This window comes from Rutidosis leptorrhynchoides, chromosome 11, assembly GCF_046630445.1.
Source record: "Rutidosis leptorrhynchoides isolate AG116_Rl617_1_P2 chromosome 11, CSIRO_AGI_Rlap_v1, whole genome shotgun sequence".
NCBI classification, from domain to species: Eukaryota; Viridiplantae; Streptophyta; class Magnoliopsida; order Asterales; family Asteraceae; genus Rutidosis; species Rutidosis leptorrhynchoides.
In genome coordinates this window covers 114,472,075-114,490,431 of record NC_092343.1, presented here as the reverse complement: position 1 = coordinate 114,490,431, position 18,357 = coordinate 114,472,075, and positions in this window count along the sequence as shown.

Here is an 18,357-nt window from a genome sequence, read left to right as displayed (position 1 = left end):
CACCTTTCTCATGGCTCACCTTCTTATCTTTTGACTTGAACAAATCTTTCCTATTAGCATGGTCGACTAGTGCCTCCGCTTGAGCAATTGCGGTGGCAAGGTCTTGGACTCCTCGTCTCTCCAACTCCGTTTTAGCCCAAGGTTGCAAACCATCGAGAAAATAGAAGAGAAGAATATCATCGGGAATATCTGGGACCTCCAGGCTAAGGTTCGTGAATTCTTTAATATACTCCTGAATCGTCCTGGAATGATGTAATTTACGTAGACGACTCATCGCATCCTTTTGAGCATTCTTGGGGTAGAATTGATTCTTAAGTTCAGTAAGGAAATCATCCCAAGTATCAATAGTAACCGTACCTTTCTCGATATCTCCATATCGACGACGCCACCATAACGCTGCGGTATCCTTCAGGTAACGGGTTGCCGTCTTGATCTTCATTGCATCATCCACTATGTTGACTCCCTTCAAGTATTGTTCCATCTCCCATATAAAATCATCAACCGCTCGGGCTTCCCGCTTCCCCACGAACGGTGACGGCTTGGGAACGTCCACCTTCAGAGCATTGCATCCAGTGTTGCCACCCCCACTAGCCATGAATCTCAAACAAGAGTTCATGTTGGTTTGTAAATCCACGAGGCGTTGGTGAATAGTGGAGACCTCCCCCTCCATTTCACCTCGCAACTTCGTAATCTCACCCATGAGCATACCCCTTAAGTCATGGATCTCACGTCGCAAGTCAACGTCTAGCACGTTGATTGCACTCTTGCAATCATCTTTCAATTCGTCAAAGTCCCCATCCAAACCATCCAAACGTTGGTGGACGTCTTCGACCTTTGCTTTCACGTCGTCCATGGATGTCTCTACATCCATGATCCTTTTGTCCAAGTTTGCGACAAAGTCTTTGGACGTACCTCGGTTCTTCTTAGCTCTTTGGCGAGTCTCTACCCGGCCATGAGTCTCATCACCCATCACACCACTTGTTGCACTCACATTCTTCTCGGTCTCGGTTGCCATCTCCTCGAATCGACCTTGCTCTTGATACCAAATGTCACGGACTTATCTCGATAAGCTCACCGTACGGCACTTAGTCTCTACTAAGTCAGCCTAGCTCGAACCTTCTAATGATTCAAGTGACTAAAAGAGAACAAAATAGAGAACAAGTGGGAACTTAAAGAAAGTGCTTATATTGATTATGTAAGCTTTACAAGAGAGAATACTTGAGTTTTTGAGGTGTGGTGTGCCAAATGAGACCACCCCTATTTATACTACTTCTAACACAAAATGGATGGCTAAGATTAATCTAAATCAATGGTTAGAATCTAAGTACTAGAAACTTCAAGTATATACATGGAGATAGATATTTCCATGAACATTCCATACCATTCCATGGAAGAACTCATGGGAAAGTTCTAGGGAGCTTCCATGATGTTCTTGGGCCTTCCATGAAGTTCTTGGGTTAAAACCCTTAATTGGGTCATAATTGTGACAACCCGGAAATTTCCAACCAAATTTAAACTTTATCTTTATATTATTCCAACACGATAAGCAAAGTTTGTTAAGTTAAATCTCAAGAATTTTAAATTGTGTTCATGCATTCATTATAACCTCGACCAAATTCCAACGATTCACGAACCGTTATATATAAATAAATATGTATATATATGTATATATATTATAACTTGAGAATATTAATAAAGTATTAAACGTATAATACTTTACATGAACGTATTTGTTTCAATATGTTTATCGATGGAATTAGAAGATAATATCAAATGATTAATTTATCAGATACATTGTGATATGATTACGGGTCTATGTTATGAGGTCCACTGTGATTTAAGAAATCTATTCTTTTTTACAACATTCGGAAAATGGTAAAGTGATTTATAAGTAAGAACGTGAAGTGTAACTAACTTAGATGTTGGATATCGACAAGTAAGTAACTCGACATTTTTCATTAAGATGATTTCATATGTTTATTTAACCTTTGAACTTTATCCCATGCTTCACCAACAGACTGTAATTTAAAAACTTGAAACCTATTATGAATATATATGATTTTACTTTTCTAAAACGTTTTATGATATAACGATTTCCATTATTTTAACCTTTAAACAAAATGATTCTTAAAAATATATTTGGTTTTGGAAAACAAAATTATTATATTTATTTGATTTAGTTTCAAACGTACAAAAACGTTTTCAGTTTAAAAAGAACTTTATTATTAAAACGTATTTAACTTTTATAAATATCTAGAACCACTTTTGACAACTCATTACTTAACCAGTATGATAAAGATAACGATATTTATATTTTATTTTATTAAATATATATAACGATTTAAATTAATATTATATATATTTATACGCGTATTATACGTACATAGTTTTATACTTTTACTATACTTAAACTTTACCTTTACTTTATTTTTTACTTTACTTTGACTTTAATAATTCACTTTAATAATTCATACTTTAATAATTCACTTTAATAATTCATACTTTAATAATTCACTTTAATAATTCAAAAATCTATTATAAATAGAATTCAATAGGTTTCATTATTTCATAGAAACTTGAAAATATTTTTCTCTAAACTCTCTCAATCGATTTACATATATATATTTACTCCGTATTATTTCAAGATATTATTAGTATACATAAAATATTACGTCAGAGTGCAGTCCGGGTGATTTCGAAATTATTTTTCGAGTGGGATTGGATTAAGGAAATTATGGGTTATAGCTATGGAGGTGATTGGGTATGGTTCATGGGTATGCTCATGAGGTCAATATAGTGTTTATCATCTCCGTTGCGTCTACGTACCTTTCCTGCAATATTGAATCTCAATATTGATACGTGAGTACTCATAATTTAACTTTTACATACTAATAGTGTATCCCTGACTAGTGCTCGAGTATATAGGATTATGCATGTTTGTACTTTTGATATTGCCTTTAGTTAGATTATGTTGAATCCTGAATTAGTTATATATGCGACTGAGATAAGGTATAAGATATGCACGTCGTTGGAAAGCTAGCGAAAAAATTAAGAACTTTTTATTTAGATATCGAATGATTTCGATGAACGGATTTGAAGTTATAGTCCATCGAATTTTTGTATTATTATTAAAAATGATTATTATTATCGTCGTTATTATCGTCGTTCTATTTTATCTTATTATTATTATTATTATTATCTTTATCAATAAAAGGATTTATCATTAAAAATTGTTTTTTTTATTATTATTACTATCGTTATTATCATTAAAGTTATAATTAGTATTATTATTATTATTATTATCTAATTATTATTATTATTATCTAATTATTATTATTATTATTATTATTATTATTATTATTATTATTATTATTATTATTATTATTATTATTATTATCATTATTATTATTATTATTATCATTATTAATATATATATCATTATTTAAAAATGGTTATTGTTATTATTATTATTATTATATTATCATTATCGTTAATAATGTCATAGTAATTATCATTATTAGTATTATTGTAATTAAAACTAATATTAGTAACACCTAATTATTTTGATTACTATTATTATCATTATTATGAGCACCATATAAAAGACGATTAAAAGCTATTAAACGAAACGATTAGGAAATAATGAGTAAGAGTATCATGATAAAATTAAAATATTATAAGATATTGATTTAGATAAAATTATCGTTCTTATTATTTTTATCATTACTATTATTATTAAAAGTATCGTTAGTATCAAAACTATCATTTTAACAAAAATTATCATTTTAACAAAAATTATCATTTTAATAGAAATGTCATTGTTACTATAAAATATCATTTTTATTATCATTTTAAATAGAATTATTATTTTAAAGATAATATTAAAAATTATCGTAAATATTAAAGTTATCATAATTAGAATTATCGTTTTATCATAATATCACCTTAGTAATTATAAATATTGATATTTTTATAATAATAATTATTATTACAAAATAATACAACTTTTACTTACTAACATTATAGATATTATTTTATCAAATAAATATGTAATACAAACATATTTTACTACGTGTAATAAATTACTTTAATAATACCTATCATATTATCTTTATGATATTAAATGAACCCTATAAATTTTATTACTTAATATATATAAAAGTATATTTTATTATATAAATTTTAATATAAAATTTTATTTATTAATAAATGAATTATATTATTTACTCTAATAAATCTTTAAAAATATTTAAAAATATAAAACGACGATATTTAAAATATATTATAATCATGTATAAATTTTAGAAATCATTTTGAGTCAAATTGACTTTTGTTGACTTTTGCATATTAGTCTCGAGCATTAGGATTGTGGTACACTATGACCTGACCTAATTGTTAGACAAATATTGACCAACATATAATTATATATAATTAATTTAGGTTCGTGAATCCGAGTCCAACCTTGCACTAGTTCAATGACGTTATATGTATTTTCACTACGAAATACAGTATGGTGAGTTTCATTATTCCCTTTTTAAATACTTTTGCAATATATATTTTTGGGACTGAGAATACATGCGCTACTTTTATAAATGCTTTACGAAATAGACACAAGTGATCAAAACTACATTCTATGGTTGAATTATCAAATCGAATATCACCCTATATAGTCTGGTAATCTAAAAATTAGGGAACAGAAACCCTAGTTGACGCGAATCCTAAAGATAGATCTATTGGGCCCAACAAGCCCCATCCAAAGTACCGGATGCTTTATGATGTGGTAGCACGGGGTTACGAAATAGTGTATATTTTTAATACGGAATGCTACAAAATTTAACAAGTTTTAATTAAATATTTACAAAATGGATATACCAAAACCTTGCTACAACACAATAGGCAGTGTACCTAGTCGCGAAGTAGTATAGTTTTTAGTAAGTCCGGTTCATTCCACAGGGAGACGGGCTTATGAAACACTTTATTTTTATATAACAATATATAAATATAAATATAAAAAGGGGGGTTTTACCGTTTAATGACCGGTTTGTCGATTTTAAAACTTTAGTCGCAGTTAAAACCTAATGTAAAATATAAAATAAATACAAGACTTAAATTAAAGCGTAAAGTAAATAACGATAATGAAATTGCGAATAATAAAAGTGCGATAAAATAAACTTGCGATAATTAAAAAGTACGATAATTAAAAGTGCGATTAAATAACAATAAATAAAAGTGCGATAATTAGAAGTGCAATTAAATATAAAATAAAGAAAATTAAATATGAAATAAAAGAATTATGCTTATTTAAACTTCCGTAATCATGATGTTTGACGTGTTGATTTTAGTTATATTCCCATGGGTTAATTGTCCTTTGTCCTGGATTACTTAATATGTCCGTCTGGTTTTTGTCCATAACAGTCCATCAGTCATAAATATAAAGTGCGAGTGTCCTCGTCAAATTATTATTATACCCGAAGTTAAATATTCCAACTAATTGGGGATTCGAATTGTAACAAGGTTTTAATACTTTGTTTAATGAATACACCAGGTTATCGACTGCGTGTAAACCAAGGTTTTACTACTTTGTTAACAATTACACCAATTACCCTTGAATGTAATTTCACCCCTGTTTTAATTATTCTAGTGGCTATTAATCCATTCCCGTGTCCGGTTAAATGAACGATTATTCGTACATATAAATACCCCGCCCATCGTGTCCGATCGAGTGTATATGGTAATTTATAGGGACGCCCAATTGTAAATCTTTATATTAACATTAACAAACTATCATTTAGTTAAACAAATATAAAGCCCATTAATAGCCCATAGTCTAATTTCCACAAGTGTCGTTCTTTTGTCCAAACCCCAATTATGGTACAAAGCCCAATTACCCAATTTTAGTATTTTAGCCCAACATCATGATTACTTCGGTTCAAATAAGCATAATAACAACTTAGTTACGAGACATTAATTTAAAAAGGAGAACATAGCTTACATTGATTATTTATCGCGTAGTGGTACACGGACAGAGCTCCGACTTTAAAAACTCGTAAAAATAACCTTTACATAACCCAAACTAATCTAATATAACACTAATCTATACTATATATACATATATATATTTATTTATATTATGGAGTATTATTATTATTATGTGTGTGGTGTTAAACTCGGACGAAAAATGGCAAATTTATAGACCAGGCCTGATTCTGATCCTCATGCGACTCGCATGGGAAATAGCCTTCTGGCCATGCGACTCGCATGGCCACCAGAATCCAGCTCAATCATTTTTGTTTTCTTGTTCGTCGACATAATTTAAAATAAATATAAATATATAAATAATTAATATAATTATTTATATATTATATTTTATTCTTGTGCATAGTAGACTAGATATTTTTGGTCCGTTGCGTCGGGCGTTTCTTCTTGGCTCGGGTCCCGGTTCCGGATTTTCGGACGTCTTCGCGTATTATTTTATATCGTGTACTTTGCGTTCCGCAACTTGTACTCTTGTCATTTTTAGACGTTCTTCATCAATAATTTGAACCACTTTAATTGTATCTTTGTACATTTGAGCATTTTGGACCTTTCCGTCTTCAATTCTTCGTTTACGCCTTTTGTCTTCGCACTTATTAAATATAAACGAATATTACTTGAATATGGAACAATTACAACTAAATAATTTACATATTGGGAGGATATTGCTACTAAATATATGTTCATTTGGAGCACTATCACTTTAGTACTTCGAAATTTATATCATGTCCGAAGGAGGATCCCGGAATGATGGGGATATTCTTATATGCATATTGTGAATGTCGGTTACCAGGTGTTCAATCCATATGAATGATTTTTGTCTCTATGCATGGGACGTATATTTATGAGAACTGGAAATGAAATTCTTGTGGTCTATTAAAATGATGAAAATGAATGATTATGATAAACTAATGAACTCACCAACCTTTTGGTTGACACTTTAAAGCATGTTTATTCTCGGGTATTAAAGAAATCTTCCGCTGTACATTTGCTCATTTTAAAGATATTAATTGGAGTCTTTCATGGCATATTTCAAAGAACGTTGCATTCAAGTCATTGAGTTCATTAAAGATTATTATTATTAAGTCAATTTATAGTTGAATAGTGGATATTATGAAATGGTATACATGCCTGTCAATTTTCGATGTAAAGAAAGTTTGTCTTTTAAAAACAAATGCAATGTTTGTAAAATGTATCATATAGAGGTCAAATACCTCGCGATGTAATCAACTATTGTGAATCGTTTATAATGTATATGAACGGGTCCTTTCAGTTGGTATCAGAGCGGTGGTCTTAGCGAACCAGGTCTGCATTAGTGTGTCTAACTGATAAGTCGTTAGGATGCATTAGTGAGTCTGGACTTCGACCGTGTCTGCATGTCAAAAGTTTTGCTTATCATTTCTAGTCGGAAATCATCTACTTATCATCCATAGAAATTATCTGCTTATCATTATTAGTCTAGACACGTCTTGCTACATTAATTGCATGAGTAGTGCATAGACAAAATTCATATCTTAGCGTATCTGCTAAATCATATCTTATCGTATCTGTTACTTTAAACTTTGCCTGACATATCCCGCAAATTCCTCCGTAATCTATGAAATCTTTTGATCTCTATATATAGATATCCTAGGTAAATAGAATACCACCCGATAGCCGAAAAATCATTTTATATCGAAAAATCCTTTATCCAATCGTACGAAATGGAATTTGTCATCAGTTCAAGTCACTCGGATTCCGAAATAGAATCTCACTCAAGCTCCGAAAGCAGTGTGACCGGAATGGATCAACCAATCAGTCATCACCTATTCTGGATGAATTGGGGATGGGTTCGTAGCCTCCTCAATCATTGGAAACAAGAAGAAGGTGATCCTTTCCATCCACCACATTGCCCTCTTGGCGAAGAACCTGAAGCACTTATCGGCGAACCTGTTCGAGACACCATTTTCTCTCCCATTTCCAGGGTATCTCGTCACGATTATATACTACATCAAATTCTAGATTTTATTTATCCGCTCGTTCCGACCGACAATCATCCTGGAATAATAGAAGAAGTCAATGAACTTCGCGCTCGGGTAGTGGCTTTGGAGAATATGGTTCAGAGATTACAAACACCAGCAGTAGCATCAGCAACATAACCAGTACCACCATCATCAACGCCAACAGTACCATTACCACCTCCAACCACAACCGCGTTGTAAACCTCAATTTCACAATCTGTCCCACGAGTATCAACGTCATACGTACCATAGATACCAAGGAGTACCAACAACAATAACTGATGAAGTATTAATTCATAACTTCATAGGAGAAACATTCCGCGGCGATTATATAATCTCTAAAGTCTTAGAGATTATCTAATCTAGCCCTAACCATAAATCAGTTAAGCGAACCAAAATGATAGAAGGAAGAGTAGAAACCCTGACAAAAATGGCGTGTGATTAACAAGTTAAACTTGTTTTACCAATAGCATCAACAGTACCGTCAGCGTCACCAGCATCGTCAGTACAGTCAACATCAGAATCAACAACACCTATAACATCACAAACTCCGTCAGTTCAAGAATCACTGTTTACATCATTACGAATCAATAACGTGTATATTGTATCAACAAGTTATGAAGAATTAACTCATTCCCTCTGAAGAAATTATATATATATTTTATATATATATATTTTGAAATAAAAAAATAAATCTTTCCGTGTTAAAGCTATTGTGTGTGAATCTTAACTACTCGGTTAATTCATATTACAAATATGCAATAATGTACGTCCCTCACCCGCGACTTAACCATCGTTAACTACAATCTCTGTCTCAATTCAACAAATTTCAATTCCTAATAAATCAAGTATATATTTGATTTTACACTTCATCATTGATGTAACCGAAATTTTTCAGATAACATCATTCGTACTTTGCGAAGTTCACAAGAATTTAACAAAAACCAGCATCACATCTCAACAAATAACGAAGTATTTATTCATAATTTCAATATTATTGAAGAAATACTTATGTAACCTCTAAAGCCTTAAAGGAATTATTCAATTCTAGTTCCAACTGTAAATCGAATGAGTTTAATTTAGTATTAACTCATTAAAATCTATGTTACATCTGAGAAGAATATATACATATATATTTTCATAAAGACTGTAATAAAATTCTTATGTACAAAATATTAATAGTGAAATTTTTTTTAACGGGTAGGTAATACCCGAGAGATATATATAAATTCACAATTAATATGTTACATTCTTCGAATCAGATTAAGCAAATTATCAATTATACTTCCTACTTTCACAATAATATACATTCTTTCATAGAAATCAAAACAACCATACTCATTCAAACCCAATTACATATTCTGATTTTAAAATCTCAGAATTCAATTTGAGATATAACCGGTACCATCACTTTTAGATTCCTACATCTTTCAAAGCTATACTTTGACTTCAAAAGTGTGTTAGAACATCAAATGTATACAAACGATTACAATCTGTGTTCAAACCCTTCGAAAATCTCTGAAGACACTTCAAATAATGAGCAATCGATATGATGATCCAACCACATATTACCCACAGTTATGTACTTAAAAAGCTCTCGAAACCAAAGTCATAATTCAACACATATCTATGTCAGATCTTTTGGCATTTATTAGCAAAAATAACCTTGCAATTCCTTTGCAAAGTAGCAAATTATATCACAGCTCCAGCAAGACAACTTCGATTTTTTTCATTCGGAGTAGCCTTATCATAATTTTGATATATGTGATTACCCTTTTGTTACCGGAGAACCTTTCATATTCCACCACATTAGCAATAAACTTACCAACAACTTCACTGATCTTGGGCATTCCGAAGAATCATTATATTTATCGAAACCTCATCATTTACTCATCTGCCTCTTGTAACGAGAATTGCCATATGAATCATTGGGAATTAGAAATCAGTATTTTGAAATCTCACAGCATGTTGACGCCAACAATTATACATAACGTCTATTTCCAAGGCTTACATACTTCGAATGTGAAGTTTCTGAAAAACACTCTGAACCGCGAACTAGTTCTCGAAATGCTGATGAAGTAACAAAAACTGTAAATGACCTTAGCAGTAAAAAGTTTGATGATAAAGATTAGTGTATTAGCAAAGCTCAGAAATAGAGAAGTTTTGGAACTGAAAAACGGATTGAGCAAAGTATGAAGGAGGCTGTGGACAAATCACAAAGACTGAACTTGCCTTCAAAGAATCCAAATGATTCAGTGTCTGTTGAAGTCATTAACGAATACCTTGCTCCTGACACTAAACCCTTACAGACAACATACTTCATCATCCTCTGATATTAGAAATTCTAAGATATTATCGTATCTTTCATTATAAATATCCTCCATATTTCTGAAGATATTTCCATAACTATTCTTATCTGGAATCATTTATCTCTTTGCGCTATCTGTATTACATCAAAAAGGAAACTGTTTAGTTCCTATACTCTGTAAACCTTTGAGTTTAAAATATGAATATTTTTGAAGTAGTGTTGGAAACTAAAGCATTAGTTAGTATAATATAATGACACTTGATCAACGTGATTATATTACAGTAATTAATGCTGAGTTTCTAAATGGAACGTGATGATTCACAGATCATAACATCATCATTTGCCATGTTATACGACTCTTGTATTCTATTTAACCTCTAAAATATCAAGAAAATATTTCTTGATGATTCGGCTTTTTCTGAGGTATTCTGGTAATTTGACAAGTCAAGATCGTGCCATTACAATTTTCTTCCTAGAACATTAACAATGTTCATTCCAAAATTCACATCTGCAAATTCTGAACCATTACAAGCGGTGCTTAATCGCAAGAAGAAGAAACGAAAGGACAAAACTCCGAAATAGAAATTGGGGTATAAATTGCAGCAAATAAAAGAGAGCATTAACTGTGGATGACAATGATTATAGAAGATAGAAACAGAGACTTTGAAATATATGGGAAGATATAAAGCCCAACGACAAACCAAAAGTTATAAACCATATATATCGATGCATATAGCAATATAAAGACACGGGAGAACTAGAAACACTATAAACCCAAGAGTATAGTAGAAGTAAATAGATTCTTCCGGCGGTAGATGAAAAAGAAGAATGACCGATATGAAAGTTAGAAGTATATCGAGAATCAGAACTGGATGGAGCATATTGATGAATACTTTAAAATATGAGTTGAGGGGGAAAGAATAGAATGTGATGAAACATGACTAGGAACTTAGAAATCAACAGATTTAACTCACACAATGACGGAATAAGTGAATCAAACCCTCTAGTGAATAGGTTAAGCTTTTTGGGATTAATTTAGTCATACCACAACTAAATCAATTGTGATTAGATCAACACTTAGAGCTATTATTCACCACCTGGGTGATTTGGGTTGAGAGAAAATCGGAGGAGCTCACCAGATCTGAGTGTGTGTAACAAATGAGAGGCTTAACCTAAAATGAAGAACATAAGACTTTATATACCCCTGCTATTGACTCACCCGCACGATTCATCCATCACACATATGAGTTGGCTTCATCAGCCGTACGGGTGATCACTCACTCGTGTCTTCTCATTTAGGTTGTAATTGTGACTTAGCTCAGCATCAACCGTGTGTATGAGCCTGTCAGCCGTACGAGTGAGGCTTCACTCGGACGTCTGACTAAGTCTAACATAGTCAAACATCCAAATCTCGTTCCTGCAGTTCCTGTAACCACATACAAACACGGATAGGATAATAACGAACGATCATGGTGGCCTGTAAACTGTTGTACCTGCAATGGACGTGGGTAGATGTCTAGGGACTTGCATAAAATGCATCAACAGAAGGTGTGAGTTGTAAGAAAACGAAGGAGGTGAATTTATAAGAAAATTTCTGACAGAACAATTAAAATGGACGATCGCATTTAAAGCGGATCCTAATTCTCTTTGTTACCGGAGAATCAAATCTTATTACAAAGATTTTCTTCAAATCCCTTGAAATCCGGAAATCAATCATATCTACGTCAAATGATAAGATGAATCTACACTTACTCATTTCACTCTTCTATGTTAGCTTCATTCATACTCTTCATATAAATGGATTGTTTATCCAAATTATTCGCTGATGATAAAACTCTAATTTTCAGCCTGTATGCATCATGAAAACATACTTATTATCATTCACGACCTTTCCACTCAAATTTCGGGACGAAATTTCTTTAACGGGTAGGTACTGTGACAACCCGGAAATTTCCAACCAAATTTAAACTTTATCTTTATATTATTCCAACACGATAAGCAAAGTTTGTTAAGTTAAATCTCAAGAATTTTAAATTGTGTTCATGCATTCATTATAACCTCGACCAAATTCCAACGATTCACGAACCGTTATATATAAATAAATATGTATATATATGTATATATATTATAACTTGAGAATATTAATAAAGTATTAAACGTATAATACTTTACATGAACGTATTTGTTTCAATATGTTTATCGATGGAATTAGAAGATAATATCAAATGATTAATTTATCAGATACATTGTGATATGATTACGGGTCTATGTTATGAGGTCCACTGTGATTTAAGAAATCTATTCTTTTTTACAACATTCGGAAAATGGTAAAGTGATTTATAAGTAAGAACGTGAAGTGTAACTAACTTAGATGTTGGATATCGACAAGTAAGTAACTCGACATTTTTCATTAAGATGATTTCATATGTTTATTTAACCTTTGAACTTTATCCCATGCTTCACCAACAGACTGTAATTTAAAAACTTGAAACCTATTATGAATATATATGATTTTACTTTTCTAAAACGTTTTATGATATAACGATTTCCATTATTTTAACCTTTAAACAAAATGATTCTTAAAAATATATTTGGTTTTGGAAAACAAAATTATTATATTTATTTGATTTAGTTTCAAACGTACAAAAACGTTTTCAGTTTAAAAAGAACTTTATTATTAAAACGTATTTAACTTTTATAAATATCTAGAACCACTTTTGACAACTCATTACTTAACCAGTATGATAAAGATAACGATATTTATATTTTATTTTATTAAATATGTATAACGATTTAAATTAATATTATATATATTTATACGCGTATTATACGTACATAGTTTTATACTTTTACTATACTTAAACTTTACCTTTACTTTATTTTTTACTTTACTTTGACTTTAATAATTCACTTTAATAATTCATACTTTAATAATTCACTTTAATAATTCATACTTTAATAATTCACTTTAATAATTCAAAAATCTATTATAAATAGAATTCAATAGGTTTCATTATTTCATAGAAACTTGAAAATATTTTTCTCTAAACTCTCTCAATCGATTTACATATATATATTTACTCCGTATTATTTCAAGATATTATTAGTATACATAAAATATTACGTCGGAGTGCAGTCCGGGTGATTTCGAAATTATTTTTCGAGTGGGATTGGATTAAGGAAATTATGGGTTATAGCTATGGAGGTGATTGGGTATGGTTCATGGGTATGCTCATGAGGTCAATATAGTGTTTATCATCTCCGTTGCGTCTACGTACCTTTCCTGCAATATTGAATCTCAATATTGATACGTGAGTACTCATAATTTAACTTTTACATACTAATAGTGTATCCCTGACTAGTGCTCGAGTATATAGGATTATGCATGTTTGTACTTTTGATATTGCCTTTAGTTAGATTATGTTGAATCCTGAATTAGTTATATATGCGACTGAGATAAGGTATAAGATATGCACGTCGTTGGAAAGCTAGCGAAAAAATTAAGAACTTTTTATTTAGATATCGAATAATTTCGATGAACGGATTTGAAGTTATAGTCCATCGAATTTTTGTATTATTATTAAAAATGATTATTATTATCGTCGTTATTATCGTCGTTCTATTTTATCTTATTATTATTATTGTTATTATCTTTATCAATAAAAGGATTTATCATTAAAAATTGTTTTTTTATTATTATTACTATCGTTATTATCATTAAAGTTATAATTAGTATTATTATTATTATTATTATCTAATTATTATTATTATTATCTAATTATTATTATTATTATTATTATTATTATTATTATTATTATTATTATTATTATTATTATTATCATTATTATTATTATTATTATCATTATTAATATATATATCATTATTTAAAAATGGTTATTGTTATTATTATTATTATTATATTATCATTATCATTAATAATGTCATAGTAATTATCATTATTAGTATTATTTTAATTAAAACTAATATTAGTAACACCTAATTATTTTGATTACTATTATTATCATTATTATGAGCACGATATAAAAGACGATTAAAAGCTATTAAACGAAACGATTAGGAAATAATGAGTAAGAGTATCATGATGAAATTAAAATATTATAAGATATTGATTTAGATAAAATTATCGTTCTTATTATTTTTATCATTACTATTATTATTAAAAGTATCGTTAGTATCAAAACTATCATTTTAACAAAAAATATCATTTTAACAAAAATTATCATTTTAATAGAAATGTCATTGTTACTATAAAATATCATTTTTATTATCATTTTAAATAGAATTATTATTTTAAAGATAATATTAAAAATTATCGTAAATATTAAAGTTATCATAATTAGAATTATCGTTTTATCATAATATCACCTTAGTAATTATAAATATTGATATTTTTATAATAATAATTATTATTACAAAATAATACAACTTTTACTTACTAACATTATAGATATTATTTTATCAAATAAATATGTAATACAAACATATTTTACTACGTGTAATAAATTACTTTAATAATACATATCATATTATCTTTATGATATTAAATGAACCCTATAAATTTTATTACTTAATATATATAAAAGTATATTTTATTATATAAATTTTAATATAAAATTTTATTTATTAATAAATGAATTATATTATTTACTCTAATAAATCTTTAAAAATATTTAAAAATATAAAACGACGATATTTAAAATATATTATAATCATGTATAAATTTTAGAAATCATTTTGAGTCAAATTGACTTTTGTTGACTTTTGCATATTAGTCTCGAGCATTAGGATTGTGGTACACTATGACCTGACCTAATTGTTAGACAAATATTGACCAACATATAATTATATATAATTAATTTAGGTTCGTGAATCCGAGGCCAACCTTGCACTAGTTCAATGACGTTATATGTATTTTCACTACGAAATACAGTATGGTGAGTTTCATTATTCCCTTTTTAAATACTTTTGCAATATATATTTTTGGGACTGAGAATACATGCGCTACTTTTATAAATGCTTTACGAAATAGACACAAGTGATCAAAACTACATTCTATGGTTGAATTATCAAATCGAATATCACCCTATATAGTCTGGTAATCTAAAAATTAGGGAACAGAAACCCTAGTTGACGCGAATCCTAAAGATAGATCTATTGGGCCCAACAAGCCCCATCCAAAGTACCGGATGCTTTAGTACTTCGAAATTTATATCATGTCCGAAGGAGGATCCCGGAATGATGGGGATATTCTTATATGCATATTGTGAATGTCGGTTACCAGGTGTTCAATCCATATGAATGATTTTTGTCTCTATGAATGGGACGTATATTTATGAGAACTGGAAATGAAATTCTTGTGGTCTATTAAAATGATGAAAATGAATGATTATGATAAACTAATGAACTCACCAACCTTTTGGTTGACACTTTAAAGCATGTTTATTCTCAGGTATTAAAGAAATCTTCCGCTGTGCATTTGCTCATTTTAAAGATATTAATTGGAGTCTTTCATGGCATATTTCAAAGAACGTTGCATTCAAGTCATTGAGTTCATTAAAGATTATTATTATTAAGTCAATTTATAGTTGAATAGTGGATATTATGAAATGGTATACATGCCTGTCAATTTTCGATGTAAAGAAAGTTTGTCTTTTAAAAACAAATGCAATGTTTGTAAAATGTATCATATAGAGGTCAAATACCTCGCGATGTAATCAACTATTGTGAATCGTTTATAATGTATATGAACGGGTCCTTTCAATAATCTTAGTGGGTTGGGCCACAAACTTATTGGGTTGTGACAAAATGAAACTCACAATACGATATTTTGCAGTAAAAATATGCATACGACGATACTGAACAATGCAAGGTTGGCCTCGAATTCACGAACCTATATCATTTATATTTATATTAACACACATAATTGTAATTGAACAAATTCATATATTAGAACTTATTTTACATATTATATATATATTTAAAGTGATTAATATTTATATAGTTATATTAATATATATTTGGTTAGTACTATATATAAAATACCTAATTTGTTATATAAGAATATTCGTATAAAAATTGTTAATATGATTAATAAATACTTATGTAATATTACTTATAAATATAATTTTATATACATAATATTTACTTAATAAAATAATATTAGTAATGGTAAGTAAAAAGTTGTATTTGATTATAATGATAATATCATTAATAACAATACTGATAATAATGATAATTATAATAATAATAATAATAATAGAATTAATAATGATAATGTTACTAGTAATAAAAATGTTAATAATAATAATAATAATAATAATAGTAGTAATAATAATAATAATAATAATAATAATAATAATAATAATAATAATAATAATAATAATAATAATAATAATAATAATAATAATAATAATAATAATAATAATAATAATATAGTTTTAACGACAGCAAAAATGATAATTTTTGTAAACCTGATAATAACGATAAAATTTTTTAATAATAACAATACTAACAGTGATAATTATACTGATTTTAATAATTATAATAATATTAATATTAATGATAATAATAATGTTAATTCTAATACTAGGGTTATTAATAATAATAACAATAATCTTCTTAAACATTTTAATAATAATAGTAATAATAATAATAATAATAATAATAATAATAACAATAATAATAATAAATATAATAATAATGATAATGATAATAATTTTAAGATAATAATAATCATAAATAATTAAGTAAATACTACCTCAACGAAATAGTCCTTAAAAAATTGCCCAAGTCCGGGTTTGAACCCGCGACGTCCCGCTAACCCAATAACACTTTCAACCATTCAACTATTTACATTTTTCCAATTAATATCCCATTTTAATTATAGTTAACCCGTAATATTTATGTCATTCTTCATCATACCATCATCATGGAACCTTATCATCATAATACCCATCATTATCATCACCATTTAACATCATTTTCATATCCGTTTCATCATCTTTATTTTCACAAGAACATGGCAGCGGTAGTATCAATATAGTAAAGAAAATTTGGCGGTTTGGGTGGTGTCCCGGTCTTTTAGACTGATGTTTTCTTCCTTGTAACTGTCTAAAATTTGAGTTGCATAGTTTAAATTAAATTAAAATATCAAACTCTAAATATTGGATTCTTGGCTCCACTCCATGTAGTCGCCTCCCAGGAACAGCGAAAGGAAAAATTACTCATATGGGACCTAATTTTAATTTATGTCTTTATATGTAACGAATTTGTATTTCTCAAATATATGCAAATCCCAATCCACTTCGTATCCCAATTTGTTGGCCATAAACACATAAATGTCCCACAAGTATTATTTATTTAGGGAAAGTTGATAAACATTATATAATAATAACAATATATCCAATTTACCAAAACCGTAAACTGTGAACATGCTCTTCTCGTGAGGAGTTTTTGGAAGTTGATCGATAGTTTGGGGTTTTGACAGGAAGGAAAACGAACACAATTTGTTGTAGCAGAAATAATTGGTTTCTTATATTGGTTGACTTCGGTTAATAGCAGCTAACACCGAAGTGTAGTAATAACAACAACATCGAATATGGGTAGGGTATTTGGTGCTAGTCGAACGGTTATCAAAGAGCAACAATCAATTAGTAGTAATCCCTGGCTACAACAGTAAATAGCCATGAATTTTTGGGTTTCACTTAACAATAATATAGTAGCAAAAATGATTGAATAGATGGTTAATATTGAAGACGAGCAGCAGGTTTTTAGAGAGGGAAAAGGGTTTTGATTTGCTAGTTATGGTTTCATCAAGAAGATGATAGAGTGTCGTCCTTGGTCTCGGTTTTACAACAAATTGGTTTATGTAATATTATAGCAGCAGCATCGACCCTTTTGTTGTGTTTGTTCCAAGGTTGTAAGAGATGATCGAATAGAAAGAAAAAAAATAATGGAAAGGTGGTGTAGTGGTTCGAAAGTAAAACAGATACATGA